The sequence below is a fragment of the Chiloscyllium plagiosum genome, unplaced genomic scaffold, assembly GCF_037043375.1.
Source record: "Chiloscyllium plagiosum isolate Xiang-an unplaced genomic scaffold, Cpla_swu_hap1 HiC_scaffold_114, whole genome shotgun sequence".
NCBI lineage: Eukaryota > Metazoa > Chordata > Chondrichthyes > Orectolobiformes > Hemiscylliidae > Chiloscyllium > Chiloscyllium plagiosum.
The window spans coordinates 112,534-133,519 of record NW_028270253.1 but is presented as its reverse complement, the minus strand read 5'-3'; the positions used below and the strand labels follow the sequence as shown (position 1 = coordinate 133,519).

The following is a 20,986-nucleotide window of genomic DNA, read 5'->3' as shown; positions in this document are numbered from 1 at the left end:
GGGTGTATGTACAGCCTTCCCTGGTAAAAAGAGTCAGAGGGCAGGATTTACACAGTGCACATTCAAACCCAGAGAAATGTATGTTTTTCTGGATTTGTTTCGTCAAACATTTAAATGATTTGGATGTGCACAGAGGCCGTATAGTTAGTAAGTTTGCAGGTGACACCAAAATTGGAGCTATTATGGACAATGAAGAAGGTTATCTCAGAGTACAGTGGGATATTGATCAGATGGGCCAATGGGCTGAGGAGTGGCAGATAGGATATAATTTAGATAGATTAGGTTAGGATATCTGGTTGGCATAGGTTGGACCGAAGAAGTCTGTTTCTGTGCTAGACATCTTTTACTGTAGGGTCATAAAAGTGAACTCTGCTCTGGTTCACCTCTGGGTTCTCTGATGTCCACTTGTTCATTATCTCGCTTCCTCAGTCTCTCATGGGTGTATGTTTGCTCTGTATCGTATTTTACTATTGCTTTCACAGCTGTTTTGTAAATGAATTGAAAAATGGAGAGGTGGAAAAACACAGCATGCCAGGCAACATATGAGGAGCAGGAGAATCAACGTTTCAGACATAAGCCCTTCTTCAGCAATGTAAATGAATTGTCCACTGCTGCCTGGCTCCTGACCATATGCTGTTCCATTATCAGGTTATTTTTTCCACAATATCTTTGACAGTAAAGAATTCTTTTTTCCAATAAGCGAGTGTGTTTTCCTTCAATTTCTGAAAGTCAAATTCTGCACCATTTTCATTCCCTGAAACATCAACTGTGTATTTCTCCTTCCATAGAAACCAGTGATCAATGCCAAAGCCTTGTTGCCTGTGGAGAGGGTGATGTTTGACTTCCTTGTACTGCTGCAATTTGTATGGTGAAGGTGCTCCCACAACGTGGTTGGGTAAGAGACATTACAGATTATTCACTCATCGATATTGAAGAGTAGAAGATATCTGTACAAATCATCATGGTTTTAATTTCACAAAAATATTATTGAGAACTTTTGACATAAGGCTACAGATGGAGAATATTCTGTCCAGTGACCAAAACCACTGCCAAATAAGCAGTTTTTCAAGAATGCCTTAAAGGAAAAAGTAGATCTTAGAGGGTTAGAGTGGGGATTCCAGACCATGTTCCCTTGGAGTCTTTAGAAACAGTCACACAGGTGAACTCAAAAATAAACACATCCATTGAGAGTTTGAACTGAAATGAGTTATTGTGATATGAAAGGGTGTGTGGTGCAGGGAGATAGGAATGATTACAGCCAGGAATTAATTCAAAGGTGCGAAAGTAAATTGTTGTTGCTTATAAATGGGAGTCTTTTGATTGATCAGCAAGTTTTGGTACAAGTGAGCACTTCGGCAGTAGAGTTTTCAATATTCTTGAGATTATCGGGAGGGCGAATGTGGGATGCTGGCCAGGAGTGGCTTTAGATAATGAAATCTAGAGTTCACAAAAGGAATGAATGAGAGTTTCAGCAAATGAGCTGAGACTGTGGTGAGTTCAGGTGATATCACTGAAGTGGAAATAGTGGTCTTAGAGGGGGTCTGGCCTGTCATCCTCACCTCATTCAGCTGTTTGTCAGTTTGTGAATCATGTCTGTAACAAGCTCAGGAGCTGAGTGGCCCTGGCAGAACCCAAACTGGGCATCGCTGAGCAGGTTATTGCTGAGCAGGTGCTGGACAGCACTGTTGATGACCCCTTCCATCACTTCACTGCTGAGCGAGTGTGGACTGATGGAGGGGAATTGGCTGAGTTGGTTTTGCCCTGTGTTTTTGTGTTGGAACATCCCTGAGCAATGTTCCACAAAGTCAGTAGGTGCCAGTGCTGGAGCAGTACTTGCCTTGGTGGGCAGCAGGTTCTGGAGCACAGCCAACAGTATTATTGGCAGGGCCCATCCCTTTACACTGCTTATCCATTTCTTGATCTGATTTGAAATGAGTTTTCAACCAAATCGATTCATATCTGTGATGTCAGGGACCAATGGAGAAGGCTCATCCGCTAGGCACTGCTGGCTGAAAATCACTGCTAATGCTGTCCTTTATCTATTGCATGAATGTGTGAGACCCCTCCATCGGTAAGGGTGGGGATATCTGTGATACTTCCTCCAGTGAGTTGTTTAATTGTCCAACACTACTATTGACTAGGTGTGGCAGAACTGCAGAACTCAGATCTAATCTATTGGTTATGGGATCACTTAGTTCTATTTGGTGTTGCTTGTGCTGTTTGGCATGCAGGTTTGGTAGCTGCACCAGGTTGGCACCTCATTTTTAGGTATGCCTGGTACTGCTCCTGGCATGCCCTCCTGCATTCACCATTGAACCAGGTTTGATTCCCCTGGCTTGATGATAATGGTTGAGTGGGGGATATCAGGCCATGAGTTTCAGATTGGGCTGGAGTACAGTTCTGCTGCTGTTGTTGGCCCACAGTGAGGCGGAAGTTGCAGGGTCAAGAGGGCTGATTGTGTGGTTGTATTTGCTAATGCATTGGTAGATGTAATGATGTACATCCAGTTTCATTCCTTTGTTGAGACTGTGTAGTGATTAATACAATGAGTGACTTGATGGGTCGCTGTCGGGTTTCTTTCCCTCAAGGATATTGTCAATGGCAGAAAAACATCCCCAATGGTTCCATGGCAAACAGTAGATTCTTCATTCCAGTTATTTTTTTCTTGACTTCAGAGCCACTTTCAATCAATTTGGGATTGAAACCTGAACTTCAGTTATATATTTTAATATTCTTGATAAATGATAAATACGACAGGTTTGTTCACTTATTTTTAGAATCACCATCACAGGTTGTGTTTATTGTTTTGTAAATAAATAAATATCCTTTATCCTGCCTCCTCCATCCTCCCCTCCAACAACAAGAGTGAGGAGCACATGGAGTTTCTCTGTCAATAACATTGAGACAATCCGATCAGCTGCCTCTGCTTCTTCGCTCCTTCTCCACTAGCCCACCGAGCCAAACTGCCTCACAAGGGTGCTCCTCATTTTAGTCCTAAACTTGCATTTCCTAGAGTCTCTTGTCAAGCCTTATTAGAGGTCAGCTTGAACATTTACCCGAGTGTAGCTAAATCATGGACATTCCAAATCTCTGCCTCATCCTCCTGCTTGTCACCCCTTGCAATTCACAGATATTGTTCCGTGATCTGTCTGTCTGTCTTTTCTCGTAATGTCCTTCTCTCCCATTTTGCTAAAACCTAATATTTGACCTCACCATCATTGGAAAATCCTGCTCCATGGACAATTATGGGCGGCACGGTGGCACAGTGGTTAGCACTGCTGCCTCACAGTACCAGAGACCCGGCTTCAATTCCCGCCTCAGGCGACTGACTGTGTGGAGTTTGCACGTTCTCCCCGTGTCTGCGTGGGTTTCCTCCGGGTACTCCGGTTTCCTCCCACAGTCCAAAGATGTGCAGGTGAGATGAATTGGCCATGCTAAATTGTCCGTAATGTTAGGTAAGGGATAAATGTAGGGGTATGGGTGGGTTGCGCTTCGGCGGGGCGGTGTGGACTTGTTGGGCCGAAGGGCCTGTTTCCACACTGTAAGCAATCTAATCTAATCTAATCTCCACTCTCCCTTTCCTTTCTGAATTCATTGTATTTGGTGTCCCTCCAGGATCTATCCTTGGTCCGTCCTGTTTCTCACCTACAGACTGCCAGGAGGTAACATCGCCCAAAAGCACTGTGTTAGGTTTCACATGTACACTGACAGTGTCCAGCTCTCCCTCCCCATCATCTGTCTCCATTACTCCACTATTACTCAGTTATCAAACTGCTTACCACGCTTCGATTAGCTGCAATTCACTCCAATGAAACAGTATAATTGTTAAACCCATTGCCTTCAGTTGCTATTCCAAATTCATTTCCCTTACTGCTGTGTCCCTCCCTCTCATTGGGAACTGTCTGAGGCAGAACTACATTCTTCACAATATTGCTTTCATATCTGACCCCAAGGTGACCTTCTGATCAGACATCTACACAATCATAAACACCAGGAATTCCAATCTCTAAAACGTTGCTTGTCTCCTCCTCACCCCAGCTCCATTGCTACTGAAACCCCTGACCCGTGTCGGTGTTGTCTTTAACTTGACAAATCTGAAACAGAACCCTTGATTCCGCGACTGACCCAGAATCTGGTTCAAGACTCACCCGTAATGGGACACATCCTCTCCATATTTACCCTGTCAAACCTCGACAGAATCCTGTATGTTTCAAAGAGATCACCTCTCATTCTTCCGAAGTCCAGTGAGTAGATTCCCAACTTATTCAGCCTTTGCTTACAAGATAATTCCTTCAAAACAGGGATCATCCCAATGAATCTCCTCTGAATTGCCTCCAATAAACTGCTCTATTTCATGAACTAAAGCGACCAAATCTGTTCACGTTACTCCAGATGTGGTCTCACTCGCCATTTGTTCAGTTGTCCTAAGGTATATACTCCAAACTCTTATATGGCAAACTCTTTGAAATAAGGGACAGCATTCCATTCCCCTTCCTGATTTAATGTTGTAACTGTGTGCTAGCTTTCTGTGTTTCCTGCTCATTTTCCCCCAGTCCCTTTGTGGTGCAACTTTCTACAGTTTATCCCAAGTTATACTCTATTTGCCAACTTGTTGCCCACGTTTCCTGTGAATATCTCTCTGTAAGCTGTTTATAATCCTTTTGGAACTTTCCTGTTATGCCTTTTCTAGGAGGTTTCCCCCGTCATTATTCGAAACATTTACTGGAAGCACTGGGCAGTGGGAAGCATGCGCAGTTGCTATCTTTCAGGGATACTCTGTTTCATGACTGGGAGGAGCTTGCTGCCCATTGATCAGAATGGAGACATCTTGGCCATCAAGCTGCATGAGCCTTTCACACCCCATGTCTTATTGAGGAGGCACAGCGGCAGAACGGAAGGAAAGGGAAGCAAATCCTGCTCTCCATATCTCACTGAATCTTGGGACATTCTGTCCTATGTTCAGTCACATGAAGTCCCAAGGTGGAACCTCAAAGAAACCCACATAGATTTGCCCTTGACGTGCCTGCTAACCTCCACCAGGGGTAATGTGTACAGTCATCCTGGGCCAGGAGGAGGGGATTGTATGAGTTTCAAACTTGAACTGACAGTGACGGATTTTATAAACTTATATTACAGGCAGGTATTCAGATGGTAATCTTAGTCATTGTAACGCCAAACTCTGACAGAATTACTCCATTCATCAGGCCCTAGATATTCATATTGTGTGAGAGTATTGTGTTCCAGATCAATACCATTTGCTGAATAAACGTTCTCCTTTGAATCAAACCATCTTCTCAATAGATCTTCCTTAATCTTCAGCATGTGTCCTGTAATCCTTGTATAATGAGCTGATGGGTGTAAGGTTTATTATTATAACGTGTAACTTTTGTAAACCGCTTTGTCACAGCTCCCCAAATTTCCTTTGCTACAAGAAGAACAATCTGTTTTTCCAAACCCCTGATTCCCCAATGTCTGTTTGCTCTCTATAAGGTACACCTGAGGGTTGTGTTGGAACATTCTCCACTTGCCTGCATCAGTGCACCCCCCCCCCCCACCCCCACCCCACCCCAGCAATATTAAAGAAAGTGAACATCCTCCAGGATAAAGCACTGTACCTGAGTGGTTTCCCGGCACGGTGGCACAGTGGTTAGCACTGCTGCCTCACAGCGCCAGAGACCCGGGTTCAATTCCTGCCTCAGGCGACTGACTGTGTGGAGTTTGCACGTTCTCCCCGTGTCTGCGTGGGTTTCCTTCGGGTGCTCCGGTTTCCTCCCACAGTCCAAAGATGTGCAGGTCAGGTGAATTGGCCATGCTAAATTGCCCGTCGTGTTAGGTATGGGGTAAATGTAGGGGTATGGGTGGGTTGATCTTCGGCGGGTCGGTGTGGACTTGTTGGGCCGAAGGGCCTGTTTCCACACTGTAATGTAATCTAATATAATCTAAACCTTCAGTATTCCCTCTCCCCACCCTCGAGGCACAGTGGCATCACTGTGTAAAAGATCAAGTCAGCATTGTCCTCCCAGACCATAGGACTGCTCTCTCTTTCGGGAGAGATGTCTGGTAGTGGTTAACCTGAATATTACTACAGCGCAAGCAAGGGGAGAGGTTGAAAAGGAGAGTCCATTAATTGTGGATGGTTATTCTTGATGTGTATTAGCAACACACATGTCACGTGAACAATTAATGTTAAAAAAGCCCCACAAATTCTGCAACTAAAATCCCCCATTCCTTGAACCATCCTGGTAAATCTCCTGTGCCCCCCTCTCAGGGACCCTGCCATCCTTCACAATGTGTGGGCGATCTATGGTTCGCACAGACCCAGCTGCTCTGAACCCTGTGGGTGACCGCATAGAGCAACAGTTGCACTAAACCTCACTGTCTGGAAGAGAGTGAGAGACAGAAATCCCGATGGCATTTAAAATCTATTTAGGAACACACTTGCAAGGCCAAGGCTGACAGGTCTATGGGCTCTGTGCTGGAAAATGGGATTAAAATAGTTAGCTGGGAGATTTCTTTACAGCATAAACCCAATGGACCACAAAACCATTTTCTGTCATGTAGACCACAGACACGTAAAATAGGAATATGACAAGCCACAATAGAAACCAGGTCAGAGAAGGTGATATTAGAATAGATGATACGTGATTGATTAATGTTTTTTGGAGGAAAATGTGACAGAGGTTAAGCGGGACATTGTGGAGCTCTGGGTGCAGGAATCTGAAATAAAAATGGGTTATCCTGAAGGCTGGAATTAAAGAAAGGCACATCACAGAGATTTATGAGGGTGGACATGATTAAAGATAGGGTGTTGAGACTGGAGGAGATTAGAGATTGGAGGATGTTGCAGAGATTGAGATGTTTTTGATGCAGAGATAGTGATAGTTCTGAAGCTAGAGAGGAATTATAGAGATAAGGATGAGTTGTTAGCTTTCCCAACACTACCTCTTTACTAATAAATGATTGTTTCTCTGTCCTCATCTGTCATTGCCTCCATAGGCCTGTGACAATGAGAGTACACAGACAGTATGTTCCTGTTAAGGCCAAGGCTGGGAGGCGTCGAGAATGCTGCATGACCTGCGAAATTGAGGCTCTGGTCAAGAAAATGAAGGAAGGATATGGCAGGTACAGACCACTGTGTTTGTGTGAATCCCTAGAGGACTATAAGGGCAGTAGGAGTATACTCGCGGGAAACCAGGAGGCAAAAAAGGGGTCATGAGATAGCTTTGGGAAATAGGTTTAAGGAGAATCCAAAGAGATTCTACAAATACACTAAAGACAAAAGAATAACTAGGCAGAGAATAGCGACCCTCAAAGATCAACAAGAATGTCTATGGAACAGTAGGAGGTGGGAGAGATTCTCAGTTTTTACTGAAAAGGGATATGGAAGTTAGAGAAGTTGGAGAAATAAATAGTGATAACTTGGCAAGTGTACATATTACAGAGGAGGAGGTACTGGATGTCTTAAAATGCATAAAGGTGCATAAATCCCTGGAATCTGATCAGGTGAATCCCAGAACATTGTGGGTAATTAGGGAAGCTTTTGCTGGGCCCCTCGCTGCGATATTTGTATCATCGATCGCCACAGACAAGGTGCTGGAAGTCTGGTGCCATTATTTGAGAAGGGTGGTGAGGAAAAGCCAGGGAACTATCGACCGGTGAGCCTGAAGTCAGTGGCAGAGAAGTTGTTGGAAGAGATTCTCAGGGACAGGATTTACATGTCATTGGAAAAGCAAGAAATGATTAGGGAGAGTCAGCATGGCTTTGTGCATTGAAATCATTAACTTAGACTTGAGGAAGACACAAGGTTTCACATAACACACTGGTTAGCAGGTTCAACGCCATAGAATTCTGGCAGAACTAGCTGTTTGGATACGGAATTGGCTGGAAGGTCAAAGAGTCATAGATGGACAGCACAGAAACAGAGACCCGTCGGTCCAACCAGTATATGCTGATCAGATATCCCAATGCAATCTAGTCCCACCTGTCAGCACCCGGCCCATATCCTTCCTATTCATATACACATGAAGATGCCTTTTAAATGTTGCAATCGTAATGGCCTCCATCACTTCCTCTGGCAGCTCATTCCATACACGTACCACCCTCTGTGTGAAAACGTTGCCTCTCAAGTCTCTTTAAAGTCTTTTCCCTCATACCGTAAACCTATGCCCTCTAGTGCTGGGATCCCCCACGCCAGGGAAAAGACGTTGTTTATTTATCCTATCCATGCACGTCATGTTTTTATATACATAGATAAGATCACCTCTCAGCCTCCGACGCTGCAGGGAAAACAGCCCCAGTCTATTCAACCTCTATTCAACCCTCAGCCGAGCTCGAATTCTCCAACCCTGGCAACGTTCTTGTAAATCTTTTCTGAACCCTTTCAAGTTTCACAACATCCTTCCAATAGGAGGGAGACCAGATTTGTACGCAGCGTTCCAAACGTGGCCTACCCAATGACCTATATAGCTGCAACATGATCTCATAACTCCTGTACTCAATACTTTGTCCGATAAAGGAAAGCATACCAAATGCCGCCTTCACTATCCTATCTACCTGCACTCCAAAGTCTCTTTGTTCAGTAACACTCCTCAGGACCTTACCATTAAGTGTATAAGTCCTGCTAAGATTTGCTTTCCCAAAATGCCACTCCTCAGCCCATTCACCCATCTGATCAAGATCCCATTGTACTCTGAGGTAATCTTTTTCACTGTCCACGACATCTCCAGTTTCGGTGTCATCTCACTAACTATACCTCCTATGTTCACATCCAAGTCATTGATATAAATGACGAAAGGTAGTGGATCCAGCAGTGATCATTGTAACACTCCACTAGTCACAGGCCTCCAGTCTGAAAAGCAACCCTCCATCACCACCCTCTGTCTTCTGCCTTTGAGCCAGTTCTGTATCCAAATGGTTAATTCTCCCTGTGTGCCATGAGCTCTAATCTTGATGAGCAGTCAATGTCATAGTGGAGGGCGCTTTTTGGACTGGAAGCCTGCGATGAGCTGTCAGGCTGGGTGCTGTGTCCACTGCTTTTTGCCATTTATGTAAATGATTTCTATGTGAATATAGGAGCTATGCTGAGTAGGTTTACAATAGACACCAAAACTGGAGGTGCAGTGGACAGCAAAGTTACCTGAGAGTACAATGAGACTCCGATCAAATGAGCTGAGGAGTGGCAGATGAAGTTTAATTTAGATATATGTGAGGTTCTGCATTTTGGAAAAGCAAATTAGGGTGGGACTTATACACTTAATGGGAATGTCCTGGGGAGTGTTGCTGAACAAAGACACCTTGGAGTGCAGTTTCATATTTCCTTGAAAATGGAATCATAGATAGGCAGGGTAGTGGAGAAAGTGTTTGGTGTACTTGCCTTTATTGGTCTGTGCATTGAGTACAGGAGTTGTGACGACATTTTGCAGTTGTACAGGACATTCATTCAGCCACTTCTGGAACTCTGCTTTCAGTCCTGGTCTCCCCACTATTGGAATGATATTGTGAATCTTGAAAGGATTCAGAAAAGATGCTAAGATGTTGCCAGGGTTGAGGGATTGAGCTATAGGGAGAGGCTGAATAGACTGAGACTGTTTTCACTGGAGAATCGGATGCTGACAGGTGACCACAGAGGTTGATAAAATCGTTAGGGGCATGGATAGGATAAATAGCCAGGGTCTTATTCCTGTATAGGTGAGTCCAAAACTAGAAAGCACAGGCGTGAGGGAAAAGATTGAAAAGGATTATTAGGTGCAAAGTTTCAAGCTGAACGTGGTGTGTGTATGGAATGAGCTGCCAGAGAAAGTGTGGAGGCTGGTACAGTTACAACATTTAAAAGGCATCTCATTGGATATGTGATTGGGAAAGGTTTAGAAGGCTATGGGCCAAGTGCTGGCATATGGGACGAGATTAATTTAGGATATCTGGTCGGCATGGACAAGTTGGACTGAAGGGTCTGTTTCTGTGCTGTAAATCTCTATGGCACTAATAAATTAAAATTAAGATAGGTTTCTCTTTTATGGAGAGTTAGCAGAAGGCCAGACAATTCTCCTTGGAGCTGAGAAGGTTAATCAGTGATTTCGAACAGGAGTTGATTAGTTTCCAGGGTATTTCATTTACAGAGAGACAGAGTGAGAAATTTTTAACGTCACAATTTTTAGTAACTATTTTCAGGTAACTGGCAAATAATTCAAAGAAAAATGTGAAGATTATTTTACTCACTAAGTTCTGAGCATCTGGGATAGTTTGAAAGACAGCTGGATGCAGATTCAATAGTTATTGTCAAAACAAATTTGAAATTTAACATTTTTAAGGAAAGATTTGGAGGGCTATGTCCAAATGGGAGGTGAGTTGGGACTGACTGGCACCATCTTCAGAGGGAGAGACTACAGGCCCAATGGGCGGAATAGCCCCCAGCCCCTGTGCTCTGTGATACTGACCCATTCACTGTGAATGATGAAGCTCATCACAGGGCAGAGCTGTAGAGATGTACAGCATGATAATAAACCCTTTGGTTAAACTGGTCCATGCTGACCAGATATCCCAACCTAATCTAGACTCATTTGCCAACACTTGGCACATATCACTCTGCACCCTTCCTATTCATAAACCCATCCTGATGCCAAATGGTATAATTGTACCAACATCCTTCACTTCCTGACAGAAGATTCCATACACGCACCAACCTCAGAGGGAAAGAAAATTGCCCCTCAAATCCATTTTAAATTCTTCCCCTCTCATCTTAAACCTATGCCCTCTCATTCTGGACTCCCCCACCCCAGGGAAACGACCTTGTCTGTTTATCCTACCCATGCCCCTCATGATTTTATGAACCTCTATGAGGTCACTCCTCAGCCTTTGAGGCACCTGGGAGGATCCCACCACTCAGGTCACAATGGGGCCTGGCTGATTGACACAGCTTCAGACCAATAGGAGAGTCGGCGTGGTCCTCCAGCCAATGGGAATGAATGAGGGGTGGGTCCAGCAGGCCAACACATGACCATCAGCTTTGCAGGGGCAGAGTCACTGTGAGGGGGGACTGAATGTGAAGGAGTGGGAGAGACCAGCAGATACTGGGAGAGAGATGGAGTTAGTGTGGACTAGGAAGGTTGATAAACACTTTCAGTCTGCTGGACCTGAATTAGATACTCCGAGTAAATTAGAACCAAAAGAACTGCGGATGCTGTAAATCACACACAACAACCAGAAGGCACTGGAAAAGCTCAGCAGATCTGCAGCATCTGTGAAGAGAAATCGGTTCGCATTTTCGATCCAGTGACGCTTCCTCAGGAACTGACGTTACTGAGAAAAAATGTCGGCTTTCATGCAGATGGTAGGGGTTAAGGAGTAAATGATAGGTGGGGATGGAGTCCAAAGAGAGAGATAAGAGCAGTTGGACAAAGGAGTGGATAACGATCTGAGGGGGAGGGTGAATAGCTGTTTATGGGGACTGTTAGTGGCTAACCATAGGTAATGTGTAATGGAAGGCTACGTAATAACAATGCCTGGTATGTGGGGTAGGGGGCAAAGACACTAGGACGTGGAAGAGTTCAGGACCTAAAATTATTAAATTTGATGTTGAAGCCAGAGGATTGCAGGGTCCCCGAATGGAAGATGAGGTTTTGTTCTTCCAGCTTATATTAAAGTGTGGTGCTGGAAAAGCACCGCAGGTCAGGCAGCATCCAAGGAGCAGGAGAATTGACGTATTGGGCATGTCAGCACTTCATCAGAAATGTGGGTGGTGGAATACGGCTGAGAGATAAATAGGGAGGTGTGTTTGGAGTTGGGGAAAGGGAGCTAGAGAGGCAATAGGTCGTTGTAGATGGGGGTAGTGGTGAGAGGGTGTAATGGATAATTGGAAAGGAAGATGGACAGGTGGGACTGTTCAAGAGGGTTGTGCCGAGTTGGAGGGTTGAATCTGAGATAAGGTGGGGAGGGGAGATGAGGAAACCTTGATACCGTGTAGTTGAAAGTTCCCAAGGTGTTCTTCCTCCAGGTGTCGGGTGGCTCGGATTTTGCGGCGGGGTTGGGGGGGGGTGTGGGCGGGTAGCTGAAGTGGTCGGCCACAGGGCGATGGGGTTGGTTGGTGCATGTGTCCCAGAAATGTTCCCTGAAATATTCCACAATTTGGCATCCTGAGAGCAAAGGACACAATAGATGAGGTGTTTAGGTGGGCAGGGAAATCTATGCTGGATGTGGGAGGATTCTGTGGTGCCTTGGATGGAGGTGAGGGGAAGGTGTGGGCACAGGTTTTCCACCTCTTGCAGTGGCAAGGGAAGGTGCCTGGAGTGGAGGATGGGTTGGTGGGGAGCGTGATCTAACGTGGAAGTCACAGAGGGGATTGTCTTTGTGGAATGCTGATAGGAGCGGGGAGGGAAATATATCTCAGGTGGTTTGATCTGGTGGTGGAAATAGCAGAGGATGATGAGTTGTATCTGGGAGGAAGGTGAGGATGGTCGAATTCCAACTTTGTTGCATTTGGAGGGATGGGGTTCAAGGGTAGTGGTGTGGGAAGTGGAGGAGATACACTGGAGGGCATTGTTGACCACATCTGAGGGGAAATTTCAGTCCTTGAAATAGGAAGCCATTTGGTATGTTCTGAAGTGTTCTTCCAGCTTGTATCAAGCTTCATTGGAACACCGCAGTAAGCATGAGACAGAGATGTTGGACAGGGAACAGTCTTGTGTGTTAAAGAGCAGGCAACTGGAAGCTCAGGGTCTTTTTTGCGGCACAATGTAGATCATCAGCCACCATTTCCACCACCGCCACGGAGATGCTCGAAGGTTCCTGTCTCCTCCATTAACAGCTTTCCAACTTCCCACTCCTTTGCCTTTCCAAATGTTCCTGTCTCTCTTTGGACTCTGTCCCCACCTATTAGTTACTCTTTAACCCCTAACTCCTGCAGTCCAAAGATGTGTAGGTCAAGTGAGTTAGTCCAGCAAAATTTCCCGTAGTGTTCAGGGATGTGCATTAGTCTGGGGAAATGGAGAGTAATAGGATAGGGGAATGGGTCTGGGTGGGATTAACTTCGGAGGGTGGGTGTGGAATTGTTGTGCCGAAGGGCCTGTTTCCTGAAGAGATTCTAATTTTCCCAGCTGTCATCGGTTCTGAGGAAGGGTCCCTGGACCCATGATGACCCTTGGTGTGTGCAGGAGGCGGGAAGGGGAGAGTGCAGCAGAAACCGGATGAAATGTATCAATGTAGACTGGGAGGGTTTAGTTACACTCTGTGCAGGTCGTTAGTCTGAATTAGAAACTCTTGGTCCCACGTTTGCAACAAAGGGGAAGATGGCTTGGGCCTCAGGCAGTGAGAGGACCTGGGTTATGGCCGCCATCTTTATTTGGGGTAAGGTACCGCAAGGAGCATGCACGTGTCCCCGTCCTGGGTGGGGGCGGGGTGATTTGAAGAGGAACATTTACACATCAAACACATACCAAGAGAAGTGTTTGCCTTCACGATTCATCCTGCATTGACTGTGAGCTTTGTTTTGTGAATTCATTTTATAGGATATTAATTGAGAATAATTGAGACTGGGATCTCAAAAAACATGTTTTTATATTTAGCGGAGTCATCAGGATCTGAATATCATTGGCATTAAACTGTGGAACGAGAAAGGTTTGTCTGTACTGTCTGTGGGAAATTATCTTCAATATTTTTGTCAAGCCAAAATCAGAAAGATGTTCAAGTCCATGGTTGTATCACCCTTGGGGTATGTGTTCAATTATTGGCCCTGCAGCTGTGGAAGGAGATATTGGCCTGAGAGAGAGCACAGATTTATCCAAATTGCACCTCGTCTTTTTGCAGGAACTGTCAGATTTAGTCTCAATCATCCATTTTATAATGTAAATCTGTAAACTCCCTACTTCCAATTCTCTGCACGTTTCTCTTTGAAATTCTTTGTGGACTCAAATTCCATCACCATTTCAGATGGAACGTTCCAGATTCTATTCATTCAGAAACTGCTGAAGACCATTTAACTCTGGGGTTACAAAGGGCTAAATTGAAAGATGCAATGCTGGTCCTGAGCTCCCATTGAGGTGCATTGGAACAGTACAGGAGGCTGAGGGCAGTGTAGGTGTGAACAGACAATGAAAATGGCAGGGCTGCACTAATAGTGCTGCTTGGCTCAATGAGATTGTTTTGGAGTTTGGTGTAAATAGTGAGATGAGACACGGAGAAGTTGAAGCTGAAACTCAGTTTTAGTTCAGGCCTTTCAGAAATTCACAGTCCCAATGGGAATAGCCAATTTGTCAGTGATACCTGTGGAGTATTTAAGTTTTTAAAGTATGACATATCAGCTTAAGTAAAGATTTTTTTTGTTATTATAATGGACATGCTTAAAGTGAAAGAAGATTGCTCACTCTTTTAAATTCGCTTAATGGGAGTAACTAGACGAATGTAGAGAGATATTGTGAAAGGGCACCTCAGAGCCGTGGTGTGCTCGTCTTGCACAATGTGGGAAATAAGGGACGCTTCCAGTGTCCCTGACGGCTGTGTGTGCAGGAAGTGCGTCCATCTGCTGGGAAACTGCTTTTCAGAGTTGGAGCTGAGAGTGGACTCACTGTGGAGCATCTGCGATACTGAGAATGTTATGGACAGCACGTTTTGTGAGTCCGTCACACTGCAGGCGAGGGTTACACAGGCAGAAAGGGAATGGATGACCACCAGATCAAGTAAAAGGCTCAGGAAGGGAGTGCAGGAGTTCCCAGTGGTCATCCCCTTCTCAAACAGATACTGTATACTGCTTGGGATTCTGTAAGGGTGGAAATGGGTGGGGTGACTTCTCGGGAAATCAGCAACAGCCAGGTTCATGACACCACACAGAGCTCTGCTGCACAGAGCGGGAGGAAAGAGAGGAAACACGGCTATAGTGACAGGGGATTCAATGGTCAGGGTTAGGGTGGGCACTGCTGCAGCCTTGAAGAAGTCACACCAAGCACTACAATATCAGTTACACGCTGAGTGCTAGAACGTGGGACAACAATAAATAGGAGCTTGATAACCAGTATGAATATGATGGGGTTGGAAAGTTGACGTTTCGGGTCAGAACTATTCATCGAGACTGACAAAGGGTCCTGACCAAATCATCAACCTTTCTGCTCCTCTGATGCTGCCTGACGTGCTGCACCTTTCCAGATCCACATTGTATTGACCCTGGCTTCCAGGATCTGCAACCCTCAACTATCTTCACATCCCAGGAGTCAGGCTGATGACCCACCTTTACTCTCTCACAATAACCAGGATAGCTCTCCTTGGGAAAGGGGAACAAAGGTACACACAGGTGTGGTCTCACCAAGGCCCTTCCAACAAGGGATCCCTGCTCCTGTACTCAAATCCTCTCACTAGGAAGGTCACACATCATTTACATTCTCCACTGCTTCCCACTCCTGCCTGCTTCTGAGAAGAGGGAATCTCGGAGAAATACAGAATTAACTGGTGTCAGAGTCTCTGGTAGAAAATTGTTGAATACAATGCCTCCATCTTCTCCATACTGGTCATCAAGCACACATGCCTGGTGTTATCATCTAAACACTTCAAGGCTGCAATGTTTCCTGCATCTGTCACCATTTCAGATGCTGCCAGACCTGCTGAGGATCTCCAGCACTTTCTGTTTTCTCTGTTGTAGAGTACTGAAAGGGAGGATTTGTAGTTGAGAAATTCAAATTGAACTTCATGTTCTGGATCCGTGCCGATCTGAATATCATTGGCCTTTTCGTCTGGAATGAAAGGTGTGCATTCTGTCTGTGGGCGAATATTTCAAATGTCAGTGTGGCTGGAAAAAAGTACTGAGACAGCGAAGTCCATGTTAGCGTGGGGACTGAGGAGAGAAATTTCATTGGTTTTTGAAAGTCTAAAAAATCATGGCACATTTCCCAGGAACAGTTCAGCCCCAGATTGGTTTTGTATGAGGACAATTTACCATGAAACCAGAAAGACAAAAGGATTCCTGCATCATGAAAATAGCTGTGAAAATGGGATTGTTGTAACGGAGTGAATTATCGATCATGGATTGTAATCCATTGGCGTTGTCACATCGGTTCCAGTGCCCCGTGGGGAAACACGGGAAATGTGATGAGTGCAGTGTAGGTTTCAGTTATTCAACTGGGAAGGTGCAGAAGAAATTTACAAGGATAATGCCAGGTCTCAGGGGTCTGAGTTACAGGGAGAGGGTGGACAAGCGAGGACCTTTTTGTTTAGAGCAGAGGAAACCGAGGGGGAATATTTTACAGAAGTGTATAAGATCATGAGAGGCATGGGTAAGGTGAATGCACTCAGTCTTTTTTCCCAGGGAACCAAGGACTGGAGGGCATCAGTTTAAGGTTAGTGGAGAAAGAATCAAAGGGAAGCTGAGGGGCAACTCTTTTACACAGAGGGTGGTATGTATATGGAATGAGCTGCCAGTGGAAGTGGTTGAGGTGGGTACATTAACAACATGTGAAAGGCATTTGGACAAATACATGGATAGAAAAGGGTCAGAAGCAGATGGACCAAGTGCAGGGAAATGGGGTTAGCGTGGATGGGCATTCTGGTCGGCATGGGCCAGTTTGGGCCAAAGCGCCTGTCTCTGCTGTAGGATTCTACAGCCCTAAGTGTATTTGCTATTTCTCCCACTAACTCTGTTGGTATACTGGAATGTATTCCATCAGGGCAAGGAGACTTGTGTACCTTTAGCTCCATTAACTTGCCCAGCTCTAACTCTTTCATGATAATGATTGTTTTAAAGTCCTCACCTTCCTCAGTTTCCTTATCAATTACTTGCATGTTCTTCGTGTTCTCCACTGTAAAGACTGACTGCTGTGTCCTCATATTCATGAACCCTGCTGGATAGGAATAACTAGGCACAGACTCTGTGAGGTCTTCTTTGAGACTTTATTGATGAGTCATGGTAGTTACCTGGATATTTTACGTGCAAAATGCCTTTCGGCAGCATCAGGTCCAATGTACGGCTCCCATTCTTCTACCTTTGTGGTTTGTGACTTTGAATACAGACTGTCTCTCAATATTATCTACATGACAATGGCAGTTCAAAAGGCTAGTTCAGTTCAGCGCTTTGTGGTTAAACCACACATCCGTCCCCCCACGACCCCGTGGCTCCCTCAATACCTGACAGTCGCTTCAGTTTCAGAGGGGCTGTCTATCGGGATTCTGATGTGGAGGAGCTGGGGTTGGGGTGGGGTGGACAAAGTTATAAACCACACATCACCAGGTTATAGTCCAACAGGGTTATTTGGAAGTACAAGCTTTTGGGGTGTGCTGTGATTTTTAACTTGATCAGGATTATCTCAGTGGTAACAGTTAAGTGCTTCAACAATTACAGAGGCCATATGTTCCCCACACAATAGGCTCCCCTCTATTGGGGAGAGGGGTAAACTGCTATTCCGGCCCTGGGATAGCTACTCATCACTTTTTATCCCCAATCCCATCAAGCTGTCTGTTGATCTTTGAAGTTTTCTAATCTCCTAATTTTTTTCTTGGTGTCTTTGCCAATTTGTATGCCTTCTATTTCACTTTAATAGCTTCTCTTATTTCGTTAGACACCCATGGCAGATTACTCCTTTTCCGACAGTCCTTCCTTTTCACTGATATATACTTTTGCTGAGCACTTCGAAAAATTCTTTGATATTCCTCCACTGTCTGTCAACTGTCCCACCGTAAAGTCTTTACTTCCAGTCTACATTAACCAACTCCTGCCTCATCCTATTGTAGTCTCCTTTGTTTAAGCATAGGATCCTGGGATTGGATTTAATCTTCTCGCTTTCCATCTGTGTTCTAAATTCAACCAGACTTATCACAAGTCTTTTATCCGATTACGAGGTGAGGCGATGCTTCTTGGGTGTTTTGGGTTTCATTGTCAGAGACCTTGGCTTTGTAATAAAGTACAGGATAGATATTCACAACGGAGTATTCTGGACGCTGTGAATGTCCTTCACAATCTAAAACCACAAATCACTGTCTCCCCTCAGTTTAAAATTGCAAAATCATTATCTCCTACATGCTTCCTCACTATCTAAGTTTGGAACTCTAATCCACCTAACTATTCTGCTTTTTCCGAAAACTTTGGTGATGGTGGTGAGTTTTGGATTCAGCTTTCCAGTTATTACCGTAAGAAGGGAAGCACTGGGCACAGCAGAGGCAATGCAGCCCTTCGAACCAGCTCCACCATTCAATACCATGAGGATTGAGCTCACCTCAGTCAGCTGGATTTTCCCGCCTGCTCTCCCTCACCCTTCAACTCATTGCAAATTAAAAATCTGTATCTCTTCGTTAAATTTGCTCATGTCCTGGCATCTACCGCATTTTGAATAGCGAATTCCACAGGGTCAAACACATCGAGACAGATACATTCTTCTTCATGAGAATAGAATAGTCCCCAAAATACAGAAACAGGGTATTCACCCATCGAGTCCACACCCTATGATGAGCATTCCATTTAGACCCATCCATTCCCTGTAACCCTGCATTTCCCATTTTTAATTGCCTAACCGGCTCATGCATGGACCCAGTGGGCAATTTGGCATGACTAATCCACCTCACCTGCACATCTTTGGACTGTGGGAGGAAACTGGAGCACCGAACAAAACCATGCAGACTTGGGGAGAATGTGTAAACTCCACATAGTTGCCTAAGGCTGGAATCAAACCCGGGTCCCTGACGCTGTGAGGTAGCAGTGCGAGCCACTAAGCCACCTCTGCTTAAAATCTGCTGCCCATTATTAACCTCCCCACCCCGCAATTGGCTGAATGTGTATTTCGTACGTCAGAAATCGGGTTGTCTAAACGGATGTCTCAGTAAAACCCAATGACAGCCCACATGTCCTGTGTGTCTGAACGGATATCCTATACACAACACCCTCCAGCCCACACTTTCTTTCACTTTTCAGAGACAGATCTCCAGAGGCTTCATGGGGACTACAACTCCCACAGTCCCTGAGGCAGGGACCACACGTGTGCGGGGAAAACCAGTACTGTACACGGACAGAATGTCGGAGGGTTTTGGAGCATGTGCTTCGGGGTAACTAAAGGAAAGCATTTCGCACTTTGGCTGGCGAAGGGATTCATCTGCTTGTAGTATTGGATTTGTTGGGTCAAAGTATGACTACACCCACATGGGACCAAGTTCCATTCCCAACTTGTCATAACACTGGGAATCGACCAATGGGAAACAAAGAAGGATCTGACCCATTCTCCCAAACTGAAGGTTCCTCTTCTGTCCAGGATCTGCCACCTCCCTTTCTGTTCCCTTTTGTTTCATTCTGCTGTTACATTATTGACTTGCAGCAACTGAAGGGAAAGGAAGTGGACCCAGAAAGGGTGCAGAGTCTAACCAGGGACGGGAAGTGGTGGCATGGATCTGTTTAACAGTAACTCCATGAGAATGGGGAGGGTGCACTTTAGGGGGTAGCAGAGTCAGAATGTGGGAGAGAGTAAGTGGGCTGGAGGGTTACAGCTTCGGGGGAACAAAGGGGAAAAATATTCCAGAGAAACTAGAATTATCTGTTCTGAATTTCTAATCTGTACCTATTCCTTTATATAGGGTGCTAGATGGTGAAGATTTGCAGACTGAAATCTCAAAATCCTGTGCCAATCGTGATTGAGTTATCCAGAATTTGACAAACCAAAGATGGCGAATTACTCGGCCAAAGTCCTGCAACATTCTACCTCCCAGCATTGTCGGTCTATCTGCACCAAATGGACTGCAATTGGTTCAAGACAGCAGCTCAGTACCATCTTCTTAAGGGTACCTAGAGATAGGGAATAAATGCTGGCTGAGCCAGTGATGCCCATATCCTAGAAATGGTTTCTATCTCGAGTTGCTGAAACCCGGTTGATGTTACTGCAGGATGATGAGGGGTGTTGAGTGCATCCTTCAGGAGGCAGCACCATCACATTACTCCTGCCTACACCCACACAGTAACACCGCAACATCACTCGAACAAAAGGCAGTGAAGCCAAAGGAGGACTTAGATATAGTTCTTCGAGGTAAAGTCATCAAAGGGGATTGGAACACAGCAGGAACAGGAGACTGAGCTGGATGGTCAGCTGTTTGCCATTGAATGGTGGAGCACAATCGAATGGCCGCCTCCTGCTGCTATCTCCCAGGTATGTATATAGCCATGGAGCCTGGGTAGAAAGAAGTAGGCAGGGCAGGGATTCTCCAGGAGATTGCACGTCCACATCAGTTTTCAGTGAGGGTTGGTTTGATGGATTTTATTTAACATTTGTCTTTTACATTTAAAAAAAAAACAAATTTGCTAACCTTGTCTTAAAGTTTATTCCACAATAAATAAAAGTAAAAGAATTTAAAATATCTGAATATAACAGTTTTTAAAATTTCAAATGCCCTTTAGAAGAAAATCCTGTCTCTTCCCGGACACCATCACTTTCCAGTTACCCAAACTCCAGGGAAATATTCCCTCCCTGTCTGAACCTTTGGTTTGATTTAACTGCTTTTCAGTTCTTGTTCCGTGAGCTGTGAAGCTTTCTTTATTCCCCATTTCTCCGACCCAGAAGTGTTATCACATACAGCTGAGCAACCTTGCCACCATCAAAATCATTATTACATCATTTTTCTTTTTGTTAACCTATTACCTATAATCACCAGCAGTAAACCATTTGTGTAATCAATTGAATATTTATAAACAAAGCCCATTATGGGCAAAGCAAACCATTACAAGTGACAGAGTGGGAAGGGACTAAATCAAAGTAGAGTTGGGGGGAGGAGGGGGCAGCGGTGGAGATAAAGCACTGTATCCCCTGTGGTGCCCACCTCTATCTAAAGGCTTCGAGAGCATTGATACACACCACATGCTCCTTCTCCAAGGACACCCTGCCGTGAAGCCTTTATCCTCAATCATAGAATAGAATCCCGACAGTAAGGAAGGAGAGCATTGGCCCATCAAGCCCCACCGACCATCCGAAGAACATCACGCCCAGAACACTCCATCCCTGTAATACTGCATTTCCTATGGCTGATCTGCCTAGTCTGCACATTC

General features: G+C 45.0%; 1 long non-coding RNA gene across 1 annotated transcript; it reads left to right on the top strand.

Annotated features, from left to right (window-relative positions):
- The first annotated feature begins 787 nt into the window (after nt 1–787).
- On the top strand, nt 788–19,847 carry LOC122547724 (uncharacterized). The gene is made up of 3 exons (XR_015755934.1): nt 788–895; nt 6,997–7,122; nt 19,528–19,847. It is a non-coding gene; the product is annotated as an uncharacterized LOC122547724 (long non-coding RNA).
- The last annotated feature ends 1,139 nt before the right edge of the window (nt 19,848–20,986 follow it).